Below are 11732 nucleotides of genomic sequence, written 5' to 3'. Positions count from 1 at the left end.
ACGAGTCGAAGGGTCGACTCGGCAAGTCCAGGCTGGTTAAAGAAAACCCTAAATTTTGGGGTTTGCCCCTTTATAAACGACATGATATGCCTGTGTAGCCTCCCTTAACATCATAAGAGATTGTTTACGGCCGCAAACACTTGGGTGTGTGAAGTAAGAGCATTGGGAGCTTAAACCTTGGGATTGTAGAAGGAATTCCAAGCTTGAAGAAGATGTATCAAGGGGGAAACACTAGATCTAGCATCTACTTCGTCTTGGGCATCAAATTGAGGTATCAATATGTTATCTTAAGCCTAGATTCTATTTGAGAGTTTATGATCAACTTTGAGGAAATGGAAGAAAGCTTAGATCTGGACCTATCACAAGGATATGGTTCCAGATATGGACCTTCTTAGGTCCCAAAATGTCATAAAGTTGCACCTTTTATTAAGCTCATTCCCTCTCCATGCATGAGAACCTTGGTTGAACGTTAGTTTTGGTGTTATGGCCATGTGAGGCCTTGCATGCACATAAAGCTTGCAACTTTACGTGTAATCCACACTAGTAGAGTATATATCTGAGGTTTGGGACCTTGAGTCCCATTGGAAAGGGCCGTAAGCATAAGATACTAAGGGGACTCGGCGAGTCGAGAGGGTTCACGACCAAGGGTTTACGGTTAGGAGTTCACGGCCAAGGGTTCATGGTTGGTGGTTTACGGCCGTAAACATCAGGGAAATCGACGAGTCTCTCTAGTGACTCGGAAAGTAGAAGAGTTAAGCATGGAACCCGGTGAGTGGCCAACTGTACTCGATGAGTCAAGGTCAATATGGACTGTTGACCTTGACTATAGACTTTAACTTTGACCAGGGTTGATCCTGGGGGTATTCTTGGGTTTATGCTGAGTTATTTATTCATCAATTATGGGAAGTTGAGAAAGAGCAGTGTGTGGGACATATTTGACTTCAGCTTATCAGTTCCACACTTGAGAGGTGAGTTTTCTCACCATACCAATGGGTCTAAGGTACCAAGGCTGGCCCATTTATGATAGTTGGTATACTTGTTGTGTAGAGGTGTGTGACATTGTTATGCATTGATATGTAGTAGAGAAAGATTTTACAGCTGATGGTAGAGATAGCCTTCAGGGATAATGGTAGAGATAGCCTTTATGGCTAAGGGTGGAGACAGCCTTTGTGGCTAATGGTAGAGATAGCTTTATAGCTAACTGATATGTGTTATGTAATAGAGGTAGCTTTTATAGCCAATTTATATGCATTATGTGGTAGAGGTAACTTTATAGCTAATTGGTATGTGTTATGCGGTAGAGGTAGCTTTAATAGCTAACATGTTATGCAGATTGTGTGTGGGTTATGCTCTGGGTAACTCACTAAGCTTCGTGCTTACAGGTTTGTTTATGGTTTCAGGTACTTCAGATCCCAAGGGAAAGGGCGCAGCGTGATGGAGCGGCGTGCACTCTCTCACAGGCGTTTGATGGGACACTCTGATATTTGGAATGAAAGTTATATTTGACTTATGTTTTGAAGACAATTATAACTGGGTTTCTTATTTATGGAATTATGTTTGACTACTCTAAAAATGAAAAAATTACTTTGAAAATTGGGTCGTTACAGTGGGTGTTGTTGTGCTTCTTTAGGTCTTCTATTTAGGTGATTTTCCACACTATACTATGTGTTACAATATATATCCTTGTGTGATAGGATATAGGAGTAGTGGTATGTTGGTGGAGTACCAGTAGGCCGATAATCGACTAGTGGAGTGCTTTAGGGGTTGTATGTAGTAAAGCCCTTTTATTTGAAAGATTTATTTTCCTGATTATCGTGGACTAGGATCTGTGAGGATCGATTGTGGTGAGTATGTATAGGTATGAGAATTTATAGATATCCAAGTCGAAGATATATCTATATATTGTTTGGTTACAGTTGTTTTTTTTTTCAAAGTAAAGATATATATATATATATATATATATATATATATATATATATATATATATTATAACATTGTGTGATTGAAATCCCTATGTATCTCTCCAGGTTTTCGAACTTGACCCACTCGGTTTGTATGCGTCACATGTATCAAGACTTAAGCTATTGGAACTTGATTAGGATGCTGAGTGATTAAGAGGAAGTATGCAATGGTGTTCAAGACCATTAAGTCTTTACTCTGTAACTTATATATCTGTATTGATTATGACATCCTTATGATTTTATCTGAGGAAGTCTTCTACTAAAAAGACTTTTATATACTAGGATTTTCCACAAATAAAGTATCATGATTTTTAAAGCGTAAAGAAAGTTATTTTTGTTTCTAAAAATATATGGGATATCAGATGCAATGGTTCAATTATGGGATTAATGGAGGTATCTTTTATCATGTTTTTACATAAATATGATTATATAATATCTTGTAGAGGGTTGTTAGACCCAAGTATGTGTTATGGGAATTCGTGATATGGTGCTATTATGAGCCCGATGATCAGCCAAATGCTTTATTTGATCGATAATGGTTATATACCTAGTTTACCGACGTTTGTTGACTGGGCTAATGACTTATGGGGTTAAGTTGTTAGGTGATTGTATTTGGAAACTAAATTAGTTTGGTAAAAAATGGTTACCTGGTTTAGTTAGTGATCAAGTAATTGATCGTTGTGGTTGATATAGTGATAAGTTTAGACAAGTTATAATGAACTTGATATATTGTCCAAATAGGTATAGCCAAGTGATGGATTGGGAAGAGGTAAAGATCTTCAGGTCAAAATTATAATTAGTCTTCACTAAATAACCGGGTGAGTAATCTCACTTCTTTTCTAGATATGTATTATCTAGATATATGTTACTTTTATATTGCGTTGATAATGTGTTAATTAGCACAGTATTATTATGAATTGTTATGTTTAAGATTGGAAACCGTGGGGTTATACTTGTAGTTTGGTATCTGATAATTACAGGTCCATGGCAGACTTAGTGTCTGAACGCTATGCTTGTAGAATGATATTGGTTAATACAATGTAATGGCGGACTTAGTTTTTGAAAGCTATACTTGTATATCGTTAATAAATATGAACTGGTAATGGGTATTTGAAGTTCTAGTGTAGCGTAATTATATAAATGATTGAAGTTACTAGTTTATGAGGGTAGCCTTGGTGGTTGTAATACCATCAGTGGAGAAATGCAAATCACTGTCAGACTCAGTGTATGCAACACTATGTTTGAAGGATTATTGCAGAAGAGTGATGATAGTCTTGGTGACTATAGTACTATTACTACTATCACTGGATGAATTACTAGTTTATGTAATATTAATTACTACCAATATAGGTTATAGAAATTAATAGTAGCTAATGTGAATGTAAGTCTATTATGCCTTATGAGTAAGTAGAATGTTTTATAGCATGGTTAGAGACATTGTATGTCTATTGGGTAGCAGGATGTTAGTGTACCGTTAGTGTACATATATGTGCTAGACTAAAATAGTTGTGTTGTCTGTAAGGTAATGTGATAAGGTTGTATATCATTAATATAATTATAGCAAGAACAACAATGTATTGTAGGTCTATAGGACTAGAATTTATGGTAGTATGGATGATTGTAATACTATTATTCAATGTGAAGGTTTGTATTCATCAAATACACTTCAAGTATGATAAACAAGAACAAACTAAACTAAGTAAATAAAGAACAAAGAAAAAGAACACAAAGAATTCTCCAAATTGTCTTTCACTAAGAAAGGGTTGTTTTCACCAAGAAAACGGGTTGTCACAAAAATGGTCACCAAGACGTTAACATTAGGGTTTCACCCTAGTATTGAATATATACTAATCTATACAATTATATCCCTTGATTGAATGGATTGCATCTAATCTATACTAAGAACCAATCCTCATCTCAAAGATATTGGATTTGCTATCTATCCCATACATACCTGTATCATTACATAATATACAAAGATTACATTAGATTATATAACTATATGTTGAAGCTGACAACACTTGAGGCACTGACACTGATGTTGATTCGACGCTGGCGCTAGTGCTGGTGGTCAGTATGTAATGTGTTTGACTCATCAAACCATAAGGTGTGACCTTATAATCTTACCCTGTCTGATGATGTCAAAACTAATCTTAAATAGATTCTTTGGCTTGTGCTCCCCCTGAGAGTAAGAACTTTATTTATTGTGTTTTTGAAACTATTTCCCCTTGAGAAGGTGTATTAATCTTCCCCATTTTGGTCATCAGCAGTAAAGACAGTCAGAGTAGCGGAAACAATCAGCGTATCATGAGTTGTAGCAGAATGATAGATGATAAGGAGATAATAGAATGTTGATATCAAATCCCCTTTAGATTTTACTCCCGCTTTGATAAATATTCTTCTTCTTTCAGGAGTGTCTCCTATTCAATGAATGGTCAAGTGACCAAATAATAGAACTAAACTTTTCCCCCCTTTTTGACAACATCAATAAACATCGCCTTCCTTTTTTTAAGGTGACAACAAGTAACCTGAACTAAAAAGAAAAACATCAAATAAAGTTATAGGATAAGATAGTTGTATCATACTATTATGTTGCTGCAATAGTAGATCATTTACACAGAATTGTACTCATCAACATGTGGTTTTATATGTTGAATCATTAACCTCTTTATTAGAAGAATAAAGGGTAAGAGTGGGTATGATGCGTGTGATAAGCTATGATGTTTTAGCTTAATCATCGACATAGATTTTTCAAGCTCTCATCAGCGTATGGTACATTATGCTAAATCATAAAACTTTAAAGAAGAAAATGAGAGAATGGATTGTTTCAGTCACGCTGGTACATTACGCTGAATCATAAAACTTTAAAGAAGAAAATTAGAGAATGGATTGTTTCAGTCACGCTGAGGTGGAATCAACGTGAATAATTAATGATGATAACTCATCAACAGGAAGCGGTTTAACCCTTACATCATAGAGTTAGTTGTAGTCTAGAATCATAGATCTTCTGTCAATTCAAACTGGCACCATGTCGTACCTCAGACTAGGAGGTCAAGGACATGAATAACCCTTTGTCATTTAAGGACCAGAAAAGTAACTATTACACTGATGACAATATAGTCAGTGTAAGCCATTGGGTTATGCTCAATGTTTCCGCAGAACATGAGACTTGATGCATACGGCAAGCATGCTTCCAGGCATAGAGTCAGACAAGATAGTTAACTAAGAAAAAAAACCTAAGCCTTTCTATAAATTTTTATTTAGACCAGACAATCTTACTTAGATATTTTAGATGATGCTAGACAATTAGCGTGAAAGGGTGACTCAATGTCATCTCAACAGATGGTCTTGCTAATGAGATGCTTAGTGAGATTTAGGCATATACAACATCATGCTTCTAAGGATGATTATTTGTCAAAAAGTTATATACTTGGCTTATGAAATGCCATTGTAAAATCTTTTAAAAAGGTACATAGACAAAATAATAAATAATATACAAATAAAAAAGTTAGTCAAACAAGGAAATAAAAGCATGGGAAATAGTTAATATAAAGAAGAATAGTTAAAAAGGAATATACAACTTTTTCAAAGGCTCTCTACATAGCCTTTTTTCAGACAAATCATAAAGGTAGAAATCTTTTGAGTGGAATCACCAAAAGGATATTTTTTTTGGAATGAATACTCATTAATTAATTTCCTTTTTTGAGATAATCATTCAAGACTGACTATAAGAGAAAACAGAGGCAATAACAAATACAATACAACTTACTATAAACCAAAAATGATGAGAACATTAACCGATGAGGTGTTGCAAATGGATTTCAAGCTTCAAGTTCATCAAAAGCAAGAAAGAAGTTGAGAATAGTCTTCATAAACAATGAGTTAACTGGGTCAAATCCATGAAACCATCGTGTTGACAATATCAACACGAGGGAATTTGAGATTTTATCGGATTATGAGTTAGTAGATGAAAACAAGACTCACTGCATTGATGGTTGCTCCTTGCATCCATTACAGTGAGTGGAGGAGAAAAAATGGCCTTACCAACAAGAACAGGAAATGATTCCACTATTCTTTTCAACACCAAAGCATTCAAAACACTTTAGATAACTCAAGTTCGTGTAAACTCTGGAGGAAGGAGGTGCAGATAAATGTTAGATAGGCCTGGAAGATAGATAAAAGAAAGAAAAGAGAATACTTGTAAATATTAGAAGCATAACTTAAGAAAAATGTGTAAAGATCTTTAAACATAATAAAAGAAGCACCTGTTTTTGTGTTTTTTAGAAGCAAACATAAACAATGTTAATTCAAACAAGTTAGAAAACAATTGAGTAACTAAAAGCATGCCAAGATCTGCAATCAATTTATTTAGAGTCTTCTCGTCTAATGCCTTGGTGAAAATGTCAACCAACTGATCACTGGATGGAATGTAGAACAACTCTACTTTTTCCTTTTGATCGATGTCCTTGATGAAGTGATGATAGATATCGATATGCTTGGTTTTGGAATGATGCAATGGATTATGTATCATCTGAATGACATTGGTGTTGCCACAACAGATGGGAGTCTTTGAGAAGTTTAAACCATAATCCAATAGCTGATTTTGAGTCCATAGAATCTGAGTACAACATCTTCTAGCGGCTACATATTCAGCTTCAGCAGTAGAAGAATCTATTGATGTTTGCTTCTTGTTGGACCAACTCGCCAATCTATCTCCAATCAGTTTTGAACTCCTCCTGAAGTACTTTTACGATCAATGCCACAACCACCATCACCGGAGTCAATGTATCGCACGGTTCGCACCAGAATGAACTTAGAATAACGAAGATACCATAATCAAAGAGTGGGTGTATGATTTAAGTAACAAAAAATGGCAGTGAGCCTATCATTTCTTGATACAAATTTCCATTCACATCAGCACCAATAGACGCTGACAGGACATTGGAGTCTTTGCTGACTTGAAATAAGAAAAACAATACTTCTTCAGTGTGTCTATAATATATTTATCATGACAAAAAAAATTCCATCAGTTAGTTGTTTAATCTATAAACCTAAAAATAAATTTAGTTCACCCATCATGCTCATATCAAACTTCTTAGCCATGACCTCAACGAATTATGAACTTAGTTTCTCATTTGCTGATCCGAAAATGATATCATCAACATACACTTAAGCAATAATGATGTGAGATCATGAATTCTTGATGAACAAGGTGTTGTCAATGTTTCCTATTTTATATCTACTTACGAGAAGATAGTTCTAGGTGCCTACTTTAAACCATAGACAACTTTATCAAGACGATATACATGATTTGGAAACTCTTCACTATCAAAGCCTGGAGGTTGCTTTAGAAAATTTTATTCTTGAAGATCTCTATGTAAGAAGGCAGTCTTAACGTCCATTTGATAGACGTTGAAGTTATTGAATCAAGCAAAAGCAAGAACCAAATGAATTGCTTCAAGTCTAGCAACAGGAGAAAATTTTTCACCGTAGTCTAGCCCTTCCAGCTGACAGAAACCTTAAGCCAGAAGTCTAGCTTTGTTTCTTAAGATGATCACATATTCATCCATCTTGTTTCTGAATACCCAACGAGTGACAAATGATAGTTTTTCTTTGAGGTTTTGGAACAAGAGTCCACACACGATGACATTCAAATTCATCCAGCTCATCCTTCATAGCCTTGATCCAATCATCTTCTATCAGGGCGTCAGCGACATTCTTTAGTTTAATCATTGAGATAAAATTCTCAAACATGCAGAAGTTGCTGTTAAATCTGCTATGAGTGAGAATCCCAAAATTTACATCTCCAATTATGTGAGATTCAGGATGATCTCGAAGAATTCTAGGATTAGGACACTCATTCATGTTGTTTAGAACAGAATGTTCTTGATTTGATGGTTCAGCTTCTTCAGATATGACAAGATGATCTTCGGAGATAGGTTGCGAGCTGATAATTTGATAAACATTGGGAACAACATGCTCAATGTCATTTGGAAAGAAATCAGGAACGTGATCTGAAGGACTGGAAGTAAGTTCATTTAGAATTGACGAGAGATGATCAATCCGATCATGAATGAATGATTCTTCATCGAAAGTGACATGAGTTGTTTCCTCAACAGTTTGGCTTGAAAGATTTAATACCCTAAAAGCCGTGGATACACTAGAGTAACCTAGAAACACTTCTTCAATATGTAACAAACACACCCAAATGTATTAAAATAAGAGATGTTCGGTTTCCTTCCCTTAAGTAGCTCATAGGCAGTTTTCCTATGATGCTTAACAATGATGGACTGGTTTTGGGTGTAACACACTGTGTTGATAGCTTCAGCCCAAAATGACAAAGGAAGACTAGCTTCAATGACCATAATTCTTCTAGATTCAATGAGATTTATGTTTCATCTTTCAGCAATGCCATTTTGTTGAGGAGTTCTAACAACAGAGAAGTTATGAGAAACTCCTGGGATTGAACAATAGTCTTCGAGGGAGGACTTCCTAAATTTAGTTCCATGATTACTACGTAATTGCCTGACTTTGTGATCATAGAGAACTTCCTATTACATAATGAGTGAAATGATTTCATCAGCGACTTGAAGGAAGACTTGATTTTCTTTTCTTTTTCACACACTGAGCGTAACTTATCTTTTACAAATTACATCTTAGGAATTCCTCTTACAAGCTGATTCCTCGAAATCTTTGATATGTTCTTGAAATTTAAATGAGATAACCTCTTGTGCCACAACCCATTTACATAAGACTGAGAAAAAGAGTTGAAGCAGCGACTACGAGAGTTGTCAGCGGAAAACATATCCAAAACATAAATGTCATTATGTCGATTTGCAATCAAAACAGTAACGTTCTTTTGGTTAACAACTTTTCCTCCTCTCTTATTGAAAAGAACTTCATAGCCAGCGTCACACAGTTGGCTGATTGAAATGAGATTATGTTGAAGACCTTTCTCATAAGAGAGATTCTTAAATACAACATAATTACACTTGATGGATCTATATCCTTTTGTATCTCTATTGCCATTATCTCCATACGTAACAGTAGGACCGTCCTTTATGAAATCAAACAGAAGAGATTGAATCTAATCATGTGTCCTGAGCAATCGTTATCTAGATACCAAATCAGTTCTTTAGCCTGAAACTAAAACATACAATTAATATACACTGACCCATGTTCACTTAAGAAAAAATATCATAACAATCATCAGGAAGACAGTTCAAAGAGTTTTCCTTTTTGATCCACTTATCATTATGAGTCATGATGTTGTCAACGCAAATTGAGTTATTTTCAAAAGTACACTCGCTGACTTTGTGAGAAGCATCACCACATCGAAAACAAACTTTGATTCCAATATTCATCATTAATGAATATTTTTATAAAATATATTTGGTGAATCACTAGATAATGAATAGCCTCTAAGATAATTAAGAATTAACAATCTAATAGTAAAAATACTAGTGCACATATATGAAAGTAGTCGATCCGACATTTTCGTGTAAAATCTTAAATAACCACTCAAACCTTAAATTTATCTATTGATCCATGGAATTTCATATTTCTTTAAAAATTCTATTCCAACATAAAGTTTTGCAACCCAATAAAGTGTTGCAACCCAATAGAAGATCAGACATAATTCAAGTATAAATTCCCATCTTAGATTTCATCTCATCATTAACTAATTTTTGGATGCAATCGTCTTGAGATGTTATTGTATCATAAAATGTTGTAGGATCATCATCAATGCTAAACATTAAAGGTTTTAGGATGCAACCTTCTCTAGACCCTTAACCAAGAATATTACAAAATCAAGACCGAAAATATTTGTTTTAGGCTAAAGTGATTCATTCATAGCTTATTCCTCCTCTTTGGTTCCACCTGAACTAGGAACCAATTCCTTTAGTCTAGGTATATATGAAATATGAACTTCATCAAATACTGCATATCAAGATTCTATAACAGTATTAACTGAAACACAATTATCAGGGTTTTTCACAATGAACATATCAACTTTGAAACACATGATATATTCAATAAATATACAAGCAATATGTCTTTCACCTAAAATTTTCATTCTAAGTTTGGTTTTCTATTGTAACAAAGTTCATAAGGAGTTATTTTGTTCCTTCTGTTTGTAACTCTATATAATAACAACAAACCACAAACATGGCTTCTCCCAAAAAATAATTGATGAAAAACTCATATACAATGAAATCCATTTGTATGACTAAATGTAGTCATGGTAGACAATTAGTTTGCATATGTTTTTTCAACCAAATAAACTTCAAATACATATATGTATTATATTAATCTTCCTCCAATTCCTCCATATTATTCTCATTTAATGAAACTAGCACTTAGGCCCAAACCAAAATAGGTGGAACCCAATTCAAATCTCCCTCATACTCCTTTATCTGATACAACACTATCCAAATCTCCCCAAAATGATGATGATCTCATTGCTTACCAACACACACACACACACACACAAGCTAAGGTGTTCACCCTTTCCACGTGGACACACCTCCTTAGAAGATGATGGTAATAAACCTTATTAGTAAGAATTCGTTACATGCATCTCCTTGATTATTATTGTATCTACAAAGAAAATATTTACCGTATTTTTAGGCCACACCATTAGGGATACTGAAGTTGAAAGATGTAATTTGGCTTAAGAGTTCCCGTAGGAGTTTATTGATATATATATATATATATATATATATATATATATATATATATATATATATATATATATATATATATATATATATATATATGAGTTACAACTTATAGATCCTTAAACATAGGATCTTGAATATAACAGATAATATGATAACAACTAAACATTATCTCTTCACATCTATCTAATCTTATCGGCTCCATTCTATTTACATTTGCCACACCCATCATCGAGTCAACACCTTCTTCCACAGCTCAAGGTGTTTCGTATCCACAAACCGAACCTAGCCTTGTGAATGACCACATGAACAGATATGACTTGTCTCTGTTATTAGATAACTCTTCTCATGTAGCTACAGGTTCAGTTCAAAATACTCCCAGCTCAGCCACAGGTACTGCCGCTGTCATCCCAATTCCAAGGATCTCGCCCTTGAATGTGCCACCAGTATCGGTTGTTCAGTCAACTCCCACCATGGTCACAGCTCCATCTAATACTCATGTTACACCTGTTATCTATGATGCACATTACATTCAAGCCTCTCCTCGGCCGTCTCCGCCGTCTCCTCCTCCAGCGTCACCTCCTGTCGCTCAGCCCTCTTCACAACCAGGGATTGTTACTCGAGCAAAGACAGGCACTGTGTGCTCGAAACGTTTTATGGATGGCACCATTAGTTTCAATCTGAATCGACAATCCTTCTTGGCTATACCAACTTCTCACAAAGCTGCCTTACTTGACCCTCAGTGGAGACAGGCCATGGAGATCGAGTTTGCTGCACTTCAGAAAAATCACACGTGGGACTTGGTGCCTGAACCTCCTCATGTCAACATAGTGGGAAGTAAATGAATATTCGAAACTAAACAAAAATCCCGATGGTTCTCTTAACAAACACAAGGCGCGACTAGTTGCTCGGGGTTTTACACAACAATATGGTATTGACTACCATGATACTTTCAGTCCAGACGTCAAACCGACCACTGTTCGATTGGTTCTCTCTCTTACTGTTTCGAAAAATTGGCATCTTCGCCAAATTGATGTTCATAATGCATTCCTCTATGGCCACCTACATGAAGTTGTCTACATGAAAACAA

Source organism: Lactuca sativa, chromosome 4 (genome assembly GCF_002870075.4).
Source record: "Lactuca sativa cultivar Salinas chromosome 4, Lsat_Salinas_v11, whole genome shotgun sequence".
NCBI lineage: Eukaryota > Viridiplantae > Streptophyta > Magnoliopsida > Asterales > Asteraceae > Lactuca > Lactuca sativa.
Note: the sequence above shows the minus strand (reverse complement) of the source record.